Here is a 20,722-nt window from a genome sequence, read left to right as displayed (position 1 = left end):
AGTGGCATAAACACATGATTATACGTCTGTAAGAACATGGCTACTTTCTCCCTGATACTCACAAGGGTCACCCCAGTTCCCTTTTGCACATGAAAGTTCCAGAGAAGTGAGGTCATCTCTTCTGTGCTCATACACCCTTACAATGAAAATCTGACCAGAACCTGGTGATAGCATTTTGAATGCATGGTAACCACGCCAGCACTTTAAATTATGGGGAGTGCAGTTAATTCCTGCTCCAGTAGAGCCTCGGTGAGGGATATAACAAGTAGTGATCCAGATAAGGTTTTGGAATGGGTTTATTTTAAAAGTAATGTATGGGGTATAACAAAGAAATTCCCATTCCCAGTGGTGGTATCTTTCCAGAGAGTAAACATCTATGTTTATCACTAAACAGGTATCCTTTGTTGCTAACTATACGTCTTTGCAGCTTGCAATTCAAACACATTAAAAGATACCCTTCCTCTGGGACTGGTCTGCTGGTGGCCTGGAATAAAAATTTTAAAAAAATCTGTGGACCTTTGTGCGTGAAAGTAAGGTGGCAGGTTCCTTTGTTTCAATTGCTCCCTGCTGTTGGTCGGGAGTGTTTTTTCTCCCTTTTATTTTTGGTGTGAATATGTGTCTGTTTTAGGGAGTAAAAGTGGCCTGTATGCAGTTTATTTGTAGTGTTGATTGCAATTCCTATAAATAACCTTTCAATAATCTGAACCATTGCACATATGTGTGTCCGTAGTTGAGAAGCCGCTTAGATATCAAAGTACTGCCTGAAAATGATAACCATAACAGACTTCTGAAGATGTTTATGTAAAGTGCATGTTCATTGAATACAGTACACATATCATCAACTATAATCCAAAAAAGCGTTTGGCTTTTTTGTTCACAAATGTTTATAAGAAAACAATAATGTTAAATTACCCGATTATAGGTTTATGATGAACTTTATTTGAATATTTCCTTTAAATGCATTTTTAGCCTTGACAACGCGCCTAGAAGTGCAAACATGTTTTTCCTTTACAATCATCGGAAATACATTGAGGGGAAAAAAGAACAATGCATTGTTTTTATGCGAAAGGTTCTTAGCTTTAGATTTCGTAACAGGAAGCCATGGCACGTGATTAATAGGAAGAGGAGGCACTATATTTCCTTTGTATCCCTATTAAAGGCCTGATTTACAGAAACGTTTTATAATGGCGCCATCCCATAGGAAAACGCTCTGTGAACCAGACCCTAAATGTTTTCTGTTCCCAGTTAAATTCATACAAGACAGACCGTCTTACTAACAATAAAAAGGGCTGTCACTATCTGTTTACTTTTACCCTTCTCTGGGTCACCTGAAAAGTAGCAGTGCCACCCCCTCTCTGCAAGAGCTGCTGAAGTTGCTAAAAGCTTTTTCTAACTGGGGCCTCTCATATCCCCTTGATTTTCTGACCAACATTAAAGTGTTGGTTTCTCCTGTATCGATTCACCCCCCATCTAGTTTCAGTGCAGGACTTGTGCATTGCCTGTGTGTTAAGTTTCTACTTTGTACACAAGGATAACTCATGTATACCTATATTGAAAGAACATTCACTGCAAATCTGAGTGCAAAAAAAGGACCAATGGATGCACCGGTGGTTAGGTTTGCCCCTGCTGCAGGGCACTTTTCAGAGACACTTGCAGCAACACACACACACGCACGGTGCTGCCAATATCCACAGTACTGTCACATGCACCCCAGGTCGAGGCTGATAGGTGCTTCTGCATTTGCAGCTGACAACATGCCTTTCCAGGGAAGGAGCCCGGCAGTGAGGTCATGTCATTGGCACGTCTGCACATCCGACCCTGACAACGTGTTCCTGGAAGATCGCTGATCAAGCTCACAGGGAGAGCGAAGACCCGAGTAAGCACGCCACCCTTTCCCCCAGGTCTGTGAACATTTTATATCTTCAATAACTTCCTGCACTTTCTTCGTTTTGCTCTTCTGAAATGTTAGCCACATTTTTCTAGATTTCCACATGCATTCTATTCCTCAAGCATTATTTTCGAACATCATTTTCTGGCAACACTGTCTATGTACGTCAGCGCTTTCAGAACATATCTTTGCACTCATAGCTCCCAGAAGGCTGAAAGGCACGCTATCCCCTCACACCCACAACTGCTATAACATGCAGTGCTGTAAACGATTGTTTTCTCTTGTGACCATCTAGTGTATGTAAGCACCACCAATGCAAAGTGCTCCATTGCTTCTTGGAGCTATGCTTGTGCTGAAATAGGCGCGTCTACAGCCCTAGCTATTGATAGTTCGTTTCTTAAGCGCTGTTTGATATTTTAACCACTTGTTTGCCTGGTAGAAATGACTTTGGATTGGCTTCGCTGCACGCAGGATCAGTGGGTGTCAGTTCCTAGTATCACCTGCACTGATCACGGCTGAGTCTGTCCGTACACTCTTGTCACCTTGCTGGGATCTGGTTGAAGAAAGATGTAAGCGCAGTGCACACAGAACAGCAGGGTCCTTATCCCAAGAATGAGGGCCATAGGCTGCGCTATATATATATCTCCTGACTGGACTCACCTGGAATACGCAGACCTGCCTATTGTGGTTGCATTTGGGCTAGTGATTCTGCAAGAAACACTGTACAACGACACCAACACGGCCCAGAGCATCCCCGCGAATGCTCGTTTCCATTGGTTGGGGTAAAGGCACATGGGGTAAAATGACCAGGTGAAGGAGGAGACTCATTGGTGCATGACATTGGGATGATGCAGACAAACGGGTATGTTCTTGAGCATTAGTTCACAGTGATGTACACTATTTGCAGAGACAATGTGAAAATCCTACTGGAAAACGCGTTGTGAATCAGGCTTAGAGTTGAAGGGGTGGGCTGCGGGGGTGTGGGGGGAGTAATGTGGGATTAAGTAGAGGGTGCTCCTTCAAGACTGAAGAGGTGGAACTTTGATGGCGTGAACAGAAGATGCATTTTACACGTGGAATTTAAAGTGTGCTAGCAATGAGAGGGCAGAAGAGAGCTTTAGTGACAAACTTAATGTAAATAAAATGGCGATCTCCACCTTCATGTATTGGGATTCCCTATATTGAGATTTATTGAGGGATCAAGCTGAACTTTAAGTAAACACTCTAAGAATCTGTTCTGTGCCTGACAACCTATACTGGGCACACCTGCCCACGTCGAAGTGCTTTGCCAGGTGCAACAGGCAACAGCCCAGCCAATTTCCGTAAGAATATATTCTGTATAATCTCAAGACGTGTACAGGAGGAGAACCCCCATACCTCACTTCCGTGTAAGACTGACATCTGAGCTTTGACCTTCAGTGGGCATGTATCCACTCTCCTTTTCCCACAGAGATGATGAACACATAGATGTCCCTTAACGCTTACTGCAGCCTCCTTCATACCCCACCCTTTCCAAGGACAACAATCTTCATTTTTGACAGATTTAATTTCCGACCATGGTCCCTAAAAGATGGATCTGCACATAAGAGGCTCTGCTGCAGACCCCCAGCCATGAGATCAGCTAGGACTGTATCATCAGCCTAAGCTTAATCCTAATTAATTAGGGTGGGGGGAAAAGCATGGCTGATGAATCATGTGGGTTACAATCTGACAGAAGCATGGCGATTATACAGAGAGCAGCACCCACTTTCATTGTCTGCATTTGGAAGGAAACTAGGGGGCTCCTTTTGCTTCTCTTCCTTTATGCCTCCATGGGACCACTGGAGAAGTCATCCATTTGCTATCAATGAAACTCAAAAGCTGGTCAAAGGAAGAACATGTCCTACAAGACTCAACACTATTTGAAAAATAGGTATATAACCTTTGTGTTTCTGTGTCCCTAAGGATGCTTCACCAACCCATTCTGTTCCTGTGAGGCAACAACCTTGATTTATTTTAGAGCAAAAAATGCAAGCATTTCATTAAATGTGCATACCGATAATGCTTTGCTGCATGGCTCTAACTAAAGGTAAACTTTCAGTAATGTCTACTCTGTGATTCTGTGTCATGTATGGCTTATTAACTGAAACTGCCTATGCTAGCCTCAAATAACAAGGTAGAAGCCTTTTTTCTTGCATGTTTTAAACCAACCATAATATTGCCGGCGATTGGTAAAAATGCGACAACACTCAAATCCTAAGGATTTGAACTAGCCCACACTGATGATATCCACTAGTGTGAGAGTGGTGCATGTTTGAGCTGTCCACGATTAGTAGTTAAAACTATATATAAAGCAGTATCTTATAAAAAAATGCCATTGCTCTCCTATATACCAAACATATAAGTATTCCTTTTAATTTGCATACCCATAGTGCTTGTGTATGGGGCTCTGAACTAGAAGTGAACTTCTAGGTGGCACTGTGGTATATATGGTATAGTCTCTCTTTATTTATACAATTGTAGCTTTCAGCAATGGAGCGTCTTACTATAGCGTGCCATTTGAGTGAGCCTCTTGGTGCTTTGGGCCCAGCAAATAAAAAGGTGAATATTCCGGTCAGTTTGTAGGAACAAAGAGAGCAAAGGAAATGCTGCTATTAGACCAGCGGTGCGTCTTTTACCACACACAGGCTGGCCTTTACCATTGCCTGTGTGTGGTTCTATCTAAACCCTGATCCCATTCAAGATATTTTATGATTACAATGCTAATAACTTGTTTATTTCGTTCTTGTATTCTTCATCCTATCTTTCAGCATACATTTTCAATAGGCCCTCAAGAAGGTCGCACCCATATTCATCATGTTAGACAAAGGTACAGTGAAACACGTCAAGACCAAATACTGCATTTGTTCAGTTGTCAGTAATTGCAATTCTTTGTATTTTTTTTATTGATTTGAGTTTTAACTAAAGTAAGATATTTGTAACTGGAGGATCATTGCTTCCTCTAGGAGGTAGAAACAATCTGTTTCTTATTCAACTTCGACAATTTACCTCAACTCTAGTCATAATAGGACTCAGCGCAAACAATGCATTGGGATCAGGATTTAGATTCATTCATGACAAACCACTAGAGGTTGGTTGTTTTTCATAGGCCTTTATGCAGCAGAGAATAATCGTCAGCCAGGAGCCCTAAGTGAATCTAATTGCCCCAGTAAAGAATGTGCAGACTTTATCTCTCTATTTGACGATCTGTTGTTCCTGTCCTAGTCTGTGGGTGGGTCTGCCTGTGCTTTGCAAGGCATGTGTGTTTTTGTTTTTGGGCATTGCTGTTTATCAAGCTGGAATCTGTCCAATGTGTTCAGGTTAGTGGTGGGGTATTGTGAGGTGGCAAGTGTGGGTCCGAGAGATGGCTTGATTTGGGCGCGGGAAGTGCTATTGCAGATTTCAGTAGGAGTTGGTTGGAGAAGTTGTACTTTACAAATGGGCATTCATTTAGGACTACATGCAGAATAGCATAAGAACAAATTATTATAGCATATAGTAGACAACGCATTAGAATGCTTGCCAGCTCAAGGTTTTAGATGTTTCTCATGACAGAATCTCTTTGTACGCTGACTTTTGTAGTATTATGAGGAAAGTGGGTCATGTGGGTTATGAAAAGGGTTTTATTATACTGAGTAAAGTACATTAAATATGAAAGGGGAATTAAGATGATGGGAAGAATGAGCCCCACCGGACTCCAGCTTTCCGCTCACCTGTCATCAGCAGTCTCTCATCTACGCACTTCCCGCACATCACCGCACTCCAGACACGGGCCTATCCGTGCATCAGACGTCTCATTGCGCATGGCACAATGAGACCAATGCTACACATCCTCCCTTCTTCACAGATGCACGGAACGCCACAAGATTGTTCTCCTGTCTACACAAATTCAGCCAAACGTCGAGGTCTTCGAAAAGTTCTTCCACATCTTGACACATCCATACCCAGTTTGTCCCATGGTCTCACACAGATATTCGTCATGACCATAGGGTATCTCGAACCCGCTTAAACTTTATTACTCCAATTACAAAGGATACAGTACCAAACTGTTCTTTTAATCTGGAGATCACATCCAGGCCACCAATAATCACTCCTTATTCTTTGCTTCATCTTGATAATCCCCTGACGGTCTTCATGACCCAAGTCTATGATTCTCTGACGTACATTCAACGGTGGAATGATCCTGTCACCGCGCATCAACAAATCACCTTGGATGCTTAAGTCATCAATGACGTTCCAGTATGACAACAAATCTAGCTCCTCAAAGTGTCTCTTTCTTTGAAGACTGTGTTCTTCCAATATACGTCAAAACTCGTTAAGAGAAATGTCTTGTACCATTGCTTCCTCCCACTCCTCTTGTGGAACAGGTACAGGAGGTATACTGAAAACTACTTCTTCCCTGTCCGTCTCCATCAAATTCGGAAGTCTGGATAGGCAGTCTGCAGCTACGTTTCTTGCACCTGTCACATACTTTACTGCGCAGTTACATTCATGTAACTGAGTCACCCATCTCTTGAAGCAACCAGGAACCTTGCCCAATCCTTTGGACATAATTATCTCAACCAAAGGTTTGTGGTCAGTGCGAAATTCAATGTGTATGCCCCAAATGAAGTTTCTGAATGTATACGCTGCCCATTTAATAGCCAGTGCCTCCCTTTCAATGGTGGCGTATGATTTCTCTGCTCCTTTTAACAACCTGGTGGCAAACACTATAAGAAACTCTCTTCAATCACCCTCCTGAGTGACTACAGCACCTAAACCTAGGTTGCTGGCATCCGTAATTATGATGGTTTTGCGATTGTTTCTAAAGTTTTTTAAGGTGGGAGCGCTTGCCAATGCCGATTCTTCTTCACACTCTTAGTTCCATTCAAAAACACTTTTCCATTTGGTGAGTTCATGCAGGAACACTGCATGTCTGGCCAAATCCCAGATGAATTTTGAGTAATACTCTGTCATGCCTATGAAAGTACAAACTTCCTCCTTAGAAATAGGTCTGGGCATGTTCTCTATTGCATCAGCCAGTTGCCTTTTGGGACATTTTCCCTCTGCCGAAATGGCATGACCCAAATACTCTATTTCTGGTCTGTTGATCTTACACTTCTCTTTACTCAAGGTAATTCCTGCCACACTCAATTTTTTAAACACATACTCCATTCGTTCATTGTGAAGTTTCAGGTTGTCAGCATGTATCAGTATATCAACCCAAAAACATATGATGTCATCATAGCCATCAAATAGTCTATGCATGATCTTTTGAAACACAGAAGCTGCAGAGACAAGTCCAAATGGCATTCTCTTGTACTGGAATAACCCCTCTGGCGTGATGAACACAGTCAAAGCTTTCGATTCATGATGTAGTTTAACTTGGTAATACACTGATGCTAGATCTAACGTGGAGAAAAATTTAGCTGGGCCAATCATGGATATAATTTGCTGTATTTTGGGCAGTATGTGTCTCTCTGGAATTAAACACTTATTGAGCTCCCTCATATCAACACATATCCTGAGTTTCCCCCTTTTCTTCCTCATGACAACAAGAGGTGACACCCACTTGCTGGCATCAATGCTTTCTATGCTGCCTTGAGCTTCCAATTTCTTCAACTCAATCTTTACTTTTTCCCCCATTGACAAAGGAATGCTGCGTAACTTTTGTGCCTCCGGCTGATGATCTTTCTTCATCTGAATCTTATGCACAAATCCACGTAGACACCCAATCTTCCTTCATTACTTCTTCCTGCATGCTGCTGTTCTCCACTGCAAGTACGGAAACTACTGCGTTAGGGTCTAACCTCACTTTAAGTTTCTGCTGGTGCGTCCAGCTCAGAAGTGGAGTTTTCCCTTTTCCATTGCATATATTTTTCCTCTGGCCGTCCTCTCTTTAGTTTTTAGTATTTCCCAGAAACATCCTATTAGTTTGATTTCCACTCCTCCATAAACCTTGGGTTTGTTGTCAATTTAGTTAAGAAACTCGTGTTTCGACCGATCCCAATTGTTCTGTGGCAGCAGTGTATATTTATCACCAGAATCAATCATCATGTCCATTTTTGAATTGTCTATAAACACTGGGGCTTTGGGACTATCTATTTCTTCTTCATCATCATCGAAAACCATGGATAAACATTCCTCTCCTTCCCCTTCACTGTGATCACCTCCAATCCAATTCGTGGACATCTTTTTAGTTTTACAACACCTTGAAAAATGACCTTTACCTTTACATGTACGGCAAATGATCTTCAAAGCAAGGCATTCAGGATCATCTGCCCAGTGGTTGATGCTATCACACCTGAAACACCTGCTGGTATGCTCACTTGGTATCCACGGGGGCGCCACATGATACTGGATGGAGAACTAAGCACTATCCCGGACCCCTCTCTGCTTGGTTATGTGCCAGATGTTGGGTAGCGCCTATAACAGGAGAATGGAGGGTTAAGATACTGGTTCTGTGATGGGTGGACTCCCACCTCCCTCTGGTCCAAATCCCTTCCCTTGGGGTTATTGCTCACCTTAGGTTTTTGTGCGTTGAACCCTACGTTCTGCGTCTCTGTGCAGGGGTGCGTGGTTGGTGTGGGCGTTCCGTGGACCTAGTTGCTTCACTGATCCGTGTGCCGTATGTCGAGTCCAGACCGACTGTGACTCCAACTCTGCTTACTGTCTTCCAGGTGAGTTATGATGTCTTTTCTGCCTTTATTCTGTCTCTTTCTTTCCCTCCATTTTCTCTGTCTTCTCTGCGTCTTGCTTCAATACGCTGTTCTCTAACAATGTCGCTTTTTGTTTTCACAGGGATGGTTGCGATCTCAGAGTTGCTGCGCCGATGGCGAAGACCACGGTGAGTTATTGATGCGTGGAGCGCTGCGCTGTTTATTGGTGTTAATTGCTAACCTGTGTTCTCTTCTCTTCTTTGTACAGGTTGCGGTGATGTTCCGGAGTGATGAGCGATTGAAGCCCTGCTTGCCCAGGTAAATGCTTTGTTAATGCTGACCTTGTTCCTTTTCCCTTGCAGGTCGCGGTGAAACCCGGAGATGGGCGAGGTAAGAGAAGCGCAGGGTGCTACCAGGACTCACTGCTTGCCCAGGTAAGAATTGTTATTAATGCTGTCCTTGTTTCTTTACCTTTGCAGGTTGCGGCGAACTCCGGAGATGGGCGAGGTAAGTGAAGCGCAGGATGGATTCAAGACCGGTTACTTTACAGGTAAGTGTTCTTGCTTGCCAATGATGTTCTTGTTGTTCCAGGTTCTTAATGGAATCCGGATCTAGGGCTTCAGGATCGGTCCGCCGGACACAGTGAGCGTTACGCTGCAGGAGTGCAGAATAGCGCAAAGCGTGTTCTGCTGTTTGGGTGTGGTTTAAATAGTACAAAAAACACCTTAGGGGAGATAAGAGGATTATTAGCCCTATTCCTGGCACATCCTCAACAGTTCAGGCGAAGCCTTGAACAACAAACAAAACAGTGCTAAGGGGCTTATTTGTTCCCTTATCGTTATGTGTCCCGATGCCTAGAGCATCAATGAACAATTCCAAATCAGATGCCAAACGGATTTACAAAAATATATGTCATTTATTAGTTTTTGCTTAACAAATCTAAACATTTGTTCACAATGTCAACAAATGTTAAAAGATTCAATATCCAGATCTCTGGAAAAAGTGCAAGTACAAATAACATGTACCCCTCAAGATTTAAGAGGCAAAACTGCAGAGTGAACATCAAACAAAAATGAAAAAATAATAACAAGTTGTGTGTAAACCAAAAGTGTTCCGAGATTAGGGTCACTCCAAGGTAGTGTTGTGCAAGTGCCACCAAAATAAACTTATTTCCACACTACATTAATTCCAATTTCAATTCAGGCATACTCATTCTCTCATCACATTCCCAACATGTTTCTTTCTGATCGTGTATGTAAACAGTGTAAACTGAAATTCATCAGGGGTAGTCTGCCGTCTACCAAAACAATTTTAACCTAAGAAAATTAATTAATAGGGTACATTTCCTCTAATTTCATCCACAATTAATTATTGCGAGCTCAACAAGTGTAGGAAAAAAGCCTGCTTTCATATATATAGGCTTCACGCAAAATTCATGCTATTAGATCGTTCAAACTTTACAAGTCTTGTGAATAGTCCATGATTCGTTTGGTGCCCGACAGCAAAAGGGACTCCCTATCTGAAAAGGGAACAGATCAGGGTATAAATAAAGGATGCCCTGATTATTCATTCTCTACTTGTAGAATTGAATAAACATTAAAATGACCTAGTCATAAAATGCTGATCAGAAAAGTAATGCACAAACCCTATCTGGCAAGTGCACCACTGCAGTAGTCAAGTGACAACAGTGGTTTAAATAGCCCAGGTAAAGTAGTTCCAGGCCAAGTAGTTCCAGGCCCAGCCACACCCAAAACACTAGACCGCATGGCTTGGTTCTAAAGAACTGAACTGTGTAATAGGCCTCCATGTTGGATTAAGGTCCAAAACTGTGGTAAAGTTATTCGAAAGTAGGATAGGTTTGAAAGGGAAAACAAATGTGCTTGTGGTAATATGGTCATAAGGCTATGCAGGCTGCCATGGAAAAGGGAGGAGGGGCTCTGTACGGTGGTGGCCATCTTGGAAAAGAATTTTCCTTCCTACAGCGGGACTGTAGGAAGAAAAATCTATGTTTTAGAACCCCGGGTTCCCGCTTTGGGAACCAGGGGTGCTAATGGCCTTTATCCCCCATTGCAGGGGCTACAATGGAGGATAATGGTCTAGAGCACTCATTATTTATTTATAATGTGCCGAAGCATCCAGACATCAGTGTGCACACAGACACACTTCGCTTGGGCCGATAACTTGAGCTGCTGGGCTGTTATCCCCCGTTCTGGTCCTTGGAACGGGAGATGAACGTCACATTATTCCCATTAGCATAACACAAAATGCTAATGGAAATGTTGGAAAAACGTATTAAGTCTATGTACTTTACTGAGAAATGCAAAGTAGATGGAGTCTATAAGATTTCTTTTTTAGTTCAATTTTTTAACTGTGAAAGGTGGTTCCTAAAGGAACCTTTCTTTTGTTTTTAAAGAAATGTTGCAGGAGAGGTTAGAATGTAAGGTGAGGACAGAAATGAGGGAAGAGGCACAAGCACTAATATGGAGAACAGGTGGACGAGGGAAGATGTTGCACATGTTTTGCTTCTAAGGTAGTGGACAGTGTTTCTCATGCTCCTTGATTACAGCTTCAAACGCATGTCAAAATTGCTTCCCCCTGCAGAGTGGTGTGTTGAAGTATATACAGAGGATTGTTGTCTTCCAAAGATATGGATCAAAAGCTGTTTTATTGCTTGCAAGGAAGCTGGTGGGATTTTGTGTCCCACAGAAGTAGACTGTGTGGTTGAAGTATTGGTTGAGGAAGATGATGTGGAGGAAGACAGCCTACTACTTGCTAAGAAAGGAAAAATCTTTCTGAGAGCATTGCAGTAGTTGGATTTGGTGTGACGGTGCATGGAGGTGGACCCACCGGAGTAATGTCCAGGTAGTCCGCGACTCAGTACAAAGTTGCACTCTGTGCATTTCACTTTTATAGCTTTAGCCTTTGATACATTCCCAATAGTGGTAAAGAACTGCCACACCCTTGATTCTCTCTGGGTGCTAGAGGTAGGCACTTCCTCGACCTCATCTTCTTGGTACTCTTCGTTGTTGTTGGAAATACTGTGCTTTTTATGTTGTGTGGGTCCTCCAGCTGGTGGTTGTGGTGGCTCTTGGGGAGGAGGGATGGCAATAGCTGATGGCATTTTTAAGGTAAATAGCAGTTTTGCTAATATTCTTCCAAGTATGTGCTTTGTACTAGATTGTTAAGGGATAATGGGTACGAATAGCTGCAGGAGTTGTGCAAGGGTACATTTTGAGATTGAAAGTTCCTAGATCAGTAGAAAATGCAGTTCCGAACTGTCCTTGAAGCAAGGAACTTAACGCGAAGTGCAAACGCGTTCATGGACATGTCATTATGCCGCGCGCAAGCAAATGGTCACGTGGCACTGCCCAGAAGTTCCACAGTGACGTCAGACGTTCGCAGACGTTGAAGGAAGCAAAAACCGTGGAAAAAGTATAGAAGTGTTAAAAATGAAGTTAGAAGGTGGGAAATGGCAGAGTTTTAAGGTGAAACATTTTAAATTGGACAAAAACGTTGCTATATTGGAGTAAGTATGATAATAGTAAGTTGTAGGAAAATAGCATGCACTGGTAAAAACCCATGGAGTTAGTTGTAGGAAAATAGCATGCACTGGTAAAAACCCATGGAGTTCTCTGAAAAAAAACTTTGTTAAAAGGGACATTTTGGTTAAGTTGCACCAATAAAAACCTATACAATTCACTGAAAAAACGTTGTGAAAGGGACATTATGGTTAAGTTGCACTAATAAAAACCTATAAAATTAACTGAAAAAACATTGTTAAAGGGACGTTGTGGTTACAAGTAAAACCGAAAATCCTCCGAAATTCGCCAGTTATGATAAGCTGAGCAACCATAACTTGCGCCACCACCGTGCACTACTAAGACTAACACCCAGGACATCAAAGATGACATCACAAATGTTTAGCAAAATAAGTTTAGTAATAGGCATATCAATTATGGCTTTTCCACAAAATTGGAAACTTGTTTCAAGGTTATCGTGGTATCAATGCAGTCAATGCTGGCACACAGCCAGCAAAGCCATCATAGTGGCATGGATCATGGTACACACTGACAAGGCCTGAAACCAGCCTTGGCATAATTATTGGATGTACCATTTGAACCAATGGAGTATATGTTTTTAGGGAGTCTGTTTACCAGCAACACTTTCTTGCATAGAATCCACATCAAGTAGACTCTGAGGTGCTGTCTTTATAGCTCGGGACCACTGTTGAAGGAGGTGGGCCATACCACTGCAGTTGTTGGCGTCTGATAACGCAATCTGTACAGAATAGATTCATAGATTGTAGCAAGGATAATTTGGAAATGGAATCACTGCAGTTGTAATTAGATTCCCTCTCCTTCCACTGAAGCCAGAAACCTCTGGGTAATCTTTGGCTCATCTTTCTCCTTTACCCCTCACATTTTGGTCCTTGCCAAGAAGGCCCACTTTCAACTTCACCTCCTTAGAGGCATTCTCCCTTTCCTCACCTTGCCTCAGAAGCTCAATGTCTCTAGAGATCTAGTCCTCTCCAGGCTGGATTTCTGCAACAGCCTCTTCCTCAACCTGCCTCTTTCCTCACTCCGTTCTCTTCAAATAATCCAGAATAGGGTTGTGAGATTTATCCTTGGCCTCAAGCCCAGGAACCGTACATCTCTGATTCTATGTCATTATTTTGATTTGCGTAGGTCGCCTAACCAAAAGACTGATTTATTCCTGGGTTTACTCCAAATAGAGGGGTTTCACCTCATAAACTTCCCTCCCTCAACCCTGCTGCCTCCCTCCCCTCCCAAGACACCCCTCTAAAATGCACACAAACACACATACACCCAACTAACACACACACACGCATATATAAACGTACCCATTCTCTGTCATGGCTGCTTCCGGATTCTGGCATGCCTGTCAGCCCCTGCGCACACTTGTGTGCATCGCAGCGGCTGACAGTTCAATTTAGAAAGATCGCTCTCTGTGGACACATAGTGGTCTTTCTAAATCGGTTTGCTTTTTTTGTTTTTTTTTAAAAAAAGATCTATTGACCTCCAGCTCTAAAATCTCTTCACTGGCTCCTGGTTGCTGGAAGGATCAAATTCAAGAGGCTTTGCATCATCCACAAGGCTGTCTGGGGCCTGGGACCACACTACCTGCAGCTCTCTCTTAATAAATAATCTCCTTCCAGATCCCTTCGTTCCTCTGGCTCCAACTAGCTGCTGATCAAAGGTTTCTCCAAGCAGCTTGGGGCAGATCTCTCTCCTCAGCTAGCTCTCTCCTATGGAACAGTCTCCCTCTCTCTCCGTCCTGAACTGGACCACCTCAAGTTCCACAAATAACTCAAGACCTTTCTCTACTCCTCTGCTTTTCCTCTACACCTCATGTGCCAACCATCCCCTCTGTTGCAGAGATTGATGGTGTGGCCCCTCAAGAGTCTAATATGGTCCTGGCCACCAGCCCAATTGTCCCAGCACCCGCACTCCCCCACTCTGCACTGCCCTCTGGGCCCATAACCGCCTGTCAGGTGGTTTGTATCCACCCTGCAATTACCTGTTGGGCGGTAGACCTCCCTCTCCACCTTGGACATCTCCGCCCATGCACTTACCTGTTGCCTCCCAACGGGAACCTCTGGCCCTTCCTCCACTAGGGGACCCTAATAGCACTTACCCCCACCCACCTTTTTTTCTTTTTTCCCTTTGTTCTTTTCACTGGATTTGCACATTCTGGATGTCACAAGGCCTAGTTGGACCACTGTTCCTTTCTGTTTATTCATTGTCATTTCCATAGTTTATTTTCTCTCTTGTTCCCTTCCCTTGTGCCTTGTGGTGCTTTGAAACACTGTCTTGTTGTATAAGGGTCTTATACATATCCAATAAATAAACACATCTCCATAGTTTTACCTGATTGCCTTTCATGTGTGTGTCCACTAGCATCACTGCAAGTATTTATTAATTGTCCTGCAGTCCAGGATGTTATGATGGATTGCTACCCTTTCCTGTTTAGGGGCTTTTCTATTTGTCACAGAATTCAAATGCAACCAGATTGTGTTCCACTACTCTTTCTTGGCTTTCTGAATAGTGTGTGAACGTTTCACAATATTTGTGTCCACAAGCTGAAATCATTATTTTGTTTGTTTTGATGCATGTGGATAGATGAAGGAGGTTGAGGAATGCAGCTTTACATTATTTATTAAATTTGAAAAAAGGTGGCCCAGCAGCTCCTCCACACTGCAGACAATGTCAGCATTAAAATGAAACAGAATAACCAAAAAGCAAATGGGCGATGCGTTAAACATAAACACTAGAAACACAACAAGTCGTAATTTGTAAATTTAGAGGGTATGAGTTTTTGGTAAAGTACTCACAGGACAAAACAAACATTGGTGAAGCCAATAGTTTTGGCCTTTGTGTTATTCACTACATCTTGTACTATTATGTTAGGGAAAAATACACAGGGTAAATGACAGCGGTTGTATGAATGACAGAAGAGTGAGGAGGAATAACATTGCAGTAGGAGGAATGATGGCACCAGTTGGAGGAGAGAGAGTGCAGAGGCATGACAATATAGTGGATGACAGCATGGGGAATTAACACAAGGGGAATAGGAGTGTAGAGTATTGAGAGCAGGGAGGAAAAGAGCATGGAGCAATGAGAGTTTGCGAGAATGAGAGTGTGGTGATGATGAGAGCAGGGGGGAGTGAGCGCACAGTGGAATGAGACCGTAGGGTAAGTTGGATTTGAAAAATCCACTAGATGGATATAGGTCAGCAACAGAACACAAGAGCATTGTACAGAATGTTCACAATGTCTGTGTACAACATATATGCCAACACTGCTGCTGTAAGCAACTTGTTTATGATGCCTCTTCCCACATTATATACCAGCATGGCCCTATAAACACATTTTCATGCTTTTTGTGCTCAAATATATGCCCGTTTTACCACTCCTCTAAAGACTTTCTTGATAATGCACAAAACATATGCCAACACTGCAACTAAAAAAACATGTGTTCATGATGCCTTGCTCCTCAATATCGGACAGCGTGGTCCTGCAAAACTCATTTTCTTAATGTCTTTGGCCAAATATATGATAGCATTGCCACTGTTAAACACTTTTGTAGTGAGGCAATTATTGACTAGACAGCATGCTCAAACTCCCCCCTGCCTCCCACAAAATAAACAAAATTATAAGATAAGAAAGGACACATTTGAAATTGCACTTTAAACTCTCCTGGAAATGCAGCTGGCATAAAGAATAGTTACTTTGTGCCACAATAGTAGGGATCAGATAAGGCATTAGCTTGCAAAATCAGTGTCTTTAAAATAGAATAGACTAGGTGACAGGAAGGTGTGTACACAAGATAGGGACTCACTTCAGAAGTAGGGTTGAACATTGTAGGTAGATAAGGTTGCTGCTACCCATACGAAGGGAAATAATGTGACCGGCATGCACCAGGAAATTGGTAGATAGCAAAGCAAATGTCTCCTGCAAAGAAAAAAAATTGACAGCAGTTGCCGTTTTAAAACTGCACAAGCACAGCAGAGAATACAGTTATGTAGCTTTAAGAGGGCCTTACAGCTAAGCACACTATTTGAAACAAATACATTTTACTTCCGGACAAATCTGCAGTAGCTGCCTCATAGGAGTTTCCCAAGGCCAGAGTGAAGGTTTACAAAACCGAACAAGCTATTAGTGTCTAGGCAGCAAGCGTTCAACCATTAAGGTAAATCAGTTACAACAACACAGTAGACTATTTGAAGTCCATGGAACGAACGGAGCATCTCAGGAAATGCCCTAGTAGTTGACAGATTAATGTCTCAGCAATTGGCTAGGTGTGACAGAGAAGCAAGTGTGGCTAAAAGACACAATAATTGCTGCAACAAAATATTGAGATGGCGGAAGCAGCATGACTCATATCAATAGTTAATCAAATTGGGCCTCATTATGATTCCGGCGGTAGCCATGCAGGTAAAACCGGCACGTCTGCCGCCAGAACATTTTTTTCCGGTGCCGGGAAATGGGCAATTACCGAGGAATTACAGCCAGGGGGACCCGGCAATTGGCCATTTGCCGGCGCCGAGAAAAAATTCTCCCCATTCCCATTCGAGCCTTATATGGCTCAATGGGAATGGGGAGGCCGGATGCACCGGCACCATTCGTGAATGGTGCCGGTGCATCCGATATGGTCTGCTCGCAGGTAGCAGAATTCGTAGTTTGCCGGTCCGGTAACTACGGTACCGGCAAGCTTACCGGTACCATAGGTACTGGACCGGCAAACTTATAATGAGGCCCATTGTGTCAATAACAGAATGGCGAGCTTACTGTTGCAAGACAGGGAGGGCCGGAAAACTGAAATTTGGGCAAGGTCAGACTCTTAGAAACTCTGGGATGACATGGCTGGGATAACATGGGCTGTTCTTATTTAATAAGAACAAGGCTATACGCTTGTCCTTTCCTTCCATCTACATACACATGTCATCATGCCACCAGTTCAAGGATAGTGTGACTGCATGTTAACTGATAAACGTGTACCTTTTTCACTGCAGCAACAGTTTTTGGGCTAACCAATAATGTTCAAGAATGGTCATGTAGCACATGAAACAGGACTTTTTATGGGTAGGACCTTAGATAGAGAGTTACCCAATCAGTAGGGGGGGACAAATAGATACTATGGCCCTCATTACGACCCAGGCGGAAAACCATGGTGCTAATAGCACCATGGTCCATGCCGGTAACTTACCGACTCCGCCATGGAGAAAGGGGGAATTACCACCCCATTATAAGGTTGGTGGGGCGGTAATTCCCCCTTCCTCCATGGCCCTTCCCCATTCCCATTTTTGCCCCATAGGGCTCAATGGGAATGGGGAAGGCGCTAAGTACGGTACTGCAAATTGCGGTACCGTACTTAGCACCAAGGTCCCTTTGCGGGTCCCTACTTTAACGGCTGGTGTAGACCAGCTGTTAAGGTCGGGTCCCGCAAAGGGACCTCGTAATCAGCAACTAATGGGTTAACGGCGCCGCAGCCTTTTATGGCGCCGCTAACCCATTACGTCAGGGTCGTAATGAGGCCCTATATGTAGTTTAGCAATTAGGACCAATGAGCAGTAGAGATAGGTTTTCATAACTTAGTGATCATGATGACATCAGAATGACTCATATGTATTACATAAACTGTGTTTTCTGTTCAAACGCTGGAGAATTTGAGAGAGAGAGTTTGGCTGTTAAATTCGTGTTTTCCCCCAGCTTTTCATACTTTCAATAAAGCTGGGTTAGCTTGCATTTGGCATACCAAAATCCACTCTGGGTTGTCTTTTTATGGGCAAATACCAGGTAGAGGGCTGTGCTGTTTTTGGGCCTGTGTTTTCATCTGGTAGTAGAGGATGGTTGGACTTTGGGTGAACCCTTCGCCACTCCTTTTTGGACAGTGGATCGGTTTTGTAAAGCGGAACATGCTGTGCACAACTTAACAGAAGGAAAGCAGGAGCCGGCTTTGGAGTGGAATCCTGCCCGGTCTTCCACTGCATGCTGGAAGCAGAGGAGGAGCTGGCAGTTTGAGGGAACCCCAATGTCCCCAATCCTCAAAGGTCCACAGGTGTGATTGTGCTATGTGCAGGGTAACATTTGGGGGCTATGGACATGTATTGTATGGTATTTATGAAACAGAGAAGTTGATAAAGGATATCCCTTGACAAGGTCTTGGAAGGATGCATAATAGGGCCCCTGAGGGACCAACCCTCTTTTAATGGTAGTGTAAAAGAGAAAGAGAGATAAGGGTACCTAAAAAAAAAAGAAGACAGCTGTATTTTATTGTTTTGTATTGTGTTTTAATTGATTAAATTGTTGATTGCTGGCATTGTGTTGTGTTGTGACTTAGGTCCTGTAGAGATGTTTTTCCTTGTGTGTTGTGAGCATAGCAGATAGTATTGTTTGATAAAGGTTGATGGGTTAAGTATGAACATTTAGATTGTGAGCATATTTTGTTGTTGTGACGCAGAGGTAGGATTTGGACATTGGGGCGTGGCCCCAGACAATGAAACTGATTTAATGGTGGTGTATATTTGAAGTGGGGAGGAGGTGTGAGTAAGGAAAAAGTGAGAGAGAACTGTGAAGAATATGTTTGTTCTGATTATTTGTAAGCTCAACAGTGTTTGTATTGTTTATTCTGTGTAAGTGCCAAGCTGTGCGCTGCTTAAAAGTTATTACCATGTCAGATACCCCAATAATCCACCTATGCAAAGCGTTCCCTAAATATAGCACTAACATCATTAAGTATCATGCTGAGTGGGTGAAAGGGGCTGCTGGAAAGATGTACATGTAATGGCCACAAGAAGGCACTCACTCGAAAGATGTACTCTAACATATGTGCACATACTTACACGCCATACACAAAGGCAAGAAGCATAAGAACATGCTAGGTATATTAGAGCTCTGGAAGGCCTTTGAGAAAGAGACAGAGGGGCCTAAGAAGGAATAGATGCTTAATATGTATGAGGGGGAGAGCGAGCAGCCCACAGCGTGGCGGCCTCTTCCCTCTGAGGAGAGCGCTCGCATTCAGCCAACAGCCCCGCCATCACCAGCTGAGGCAGGCATCTACACACAATTCACAGTACCACCTCTGTCTCACGGAGGGTCATGGAGATTTATTAATTTATTTATCTATTTTATTAACATGTATAAAGCACACAAAACTCTTGGGCATCATGGGTTAGCAAAATTACTAAGATTGTGTGACATGCAGTGTAAGGACTGGCTGTATTGCTGCCTGCTGGCTCTTTTAGCCCTGCACAATCAGCAAGGCTCAGACGATGACCTGACTCCTCATCAGGTGGTAACAGGTTGCAGGATCCATGTGCCCATTACCCCGCCAAAGTGTGCGCAGACAGATGCCCAAAGCACTGTGACTGTGTTAGGAAATAAATTACATGACTATTAGATGTCCATGGCTAAAAATCTACCCTTTCATTTGTTGACAGGAAAGGGAAAGGCAGGGAGGTATCGCTAATGCACAGAAAAAGACGAAATAGAATTAAATACTACTGCAGTTGTCAACTTTATTTCTGTGGGTCAACATAGCCAACATAAAATGATACAAGAGTGCCGCCTCCCTGCTCAACTATCAGGATCACGAGGGAGAAGGGATCAAAAACAGACCCAGGAACACTGACGCTGAATTACTACTGGAAGAGTAGGAAAGAAGTTGACGCTGAGACTTTTTGAAAATATCACCAGCACAGTATTAGGGACTATTTTTCACAAGATCGTACATCTATAACAGACTATTTTTTATACTTTTCTATCTTTACATTTTTATTGGGACTATTTTCCACATTTTTATATTTTCATGTTTTTATCAGCACTTTTTTATATTTTTATATTTTTTTATTTTTACCTTCTTTATCATTGAACCACATAATACGGGAAGTGAATTAAAACAACAAAAGAAAAAAACGAAACATAAATCAATCAAATCTTTTATTTTTGTCATTATCATGGGTTGCAAGTGCTTTGAAAAAGATAAATACAGCTCGCCTCACTCACCATTGCAAAATAATAACGTACTATTGCCTGGTACTAAGTAAACTGTATGAATGTACTCATATCCTTATGTTACTGATCCCTTCATAATACCCCGATCAATACGCTGCAGGACACATATGCAAATGACTGACATTATGGCTATTGTGGTCCTTCTGTTTATCTTTCTCTTCTGTTGTTTTTATTTCTTATTTTATCTCACACTGCATTTGACTGATTATGATTAGATAAATGTGTCCCTATGGCATAATGTTAGTGAAGAAGTTAAAAAACAAATAGATATCCAGTTAGAGCAGGAAATGGTATTCCGCCCACTTGTGGAGACAGTAAGGGCTAGGAGAAGTATTGCAGATGATGAATATTACATGAAAAAGGTATTGTGACAATTCCATAAATATTGAATGAAACTCATGATATAGGTCAATGGAGAAGGTGGGGAGAGAGAGATCAAGGGAAAGCTGCTTTGTTTGCTCACTTATCCCCTATGCCACGACAGCCTCTTGAGTATGTATACCTCAAGAAGTACCTGAGTCCAGAGCAAACTGCTTGGTACATCTCACAGTATGCCAGACCAGGGGACAATATCAGGGACAATCGGCCATGATGAAGTATCTCACAGGAGTAGAATTCCCATACGTAGACAACTATGTAAAAGA

The 20,722-nt window shown here is 42.8% G+C and overlaps 1 protein-coding gene across 5 annotated transcripts in view; it reads left to right on the top strand.

Annotated features, from left to right (window-relative positions):
• The first annotated feature begins 1,780 nt into the window (after positions 1-1,780).
• The window catches only part of LOC138526331 (interleukin-1 receptor-like 1), a 524,029-nt gene continuing 505,087 nt past the window's right edge, over positions 1,781-20,722 (top strand). For all 5 annotated transcript variants that reach the window (XM_069636939.1, XM_069636936.1, XM_069636938.1 and 2 more), the window contains exon 1: positions 1,781-1,901. The gene's annotated coding sequence lies outside the window, so the exon portion shown is untranslated. The remainder of the gene's footprint in view (positions 1,902-20,722) is intronic.

Source organism: Ambystoma mexicanum, chromosome 7p (assembly GCF_040938575.1).
Source record: "Ambystoma mexicanum isolate Mex_15411 chromosome 7p, UKY_AmexF1_1, whole genome shotgun sequence".
Taxonomy (NCBI): Eukaryota; Metazoa; Chordata; class Amphibia; order Caudata; family Ambystomatidae; genus Ambystoma; species Ambystoma mexicanum.
Note: the sequence above shows the minus strand (reverse complement) of the source record. Positions and strands in the feature narration are given on the sequence as shown.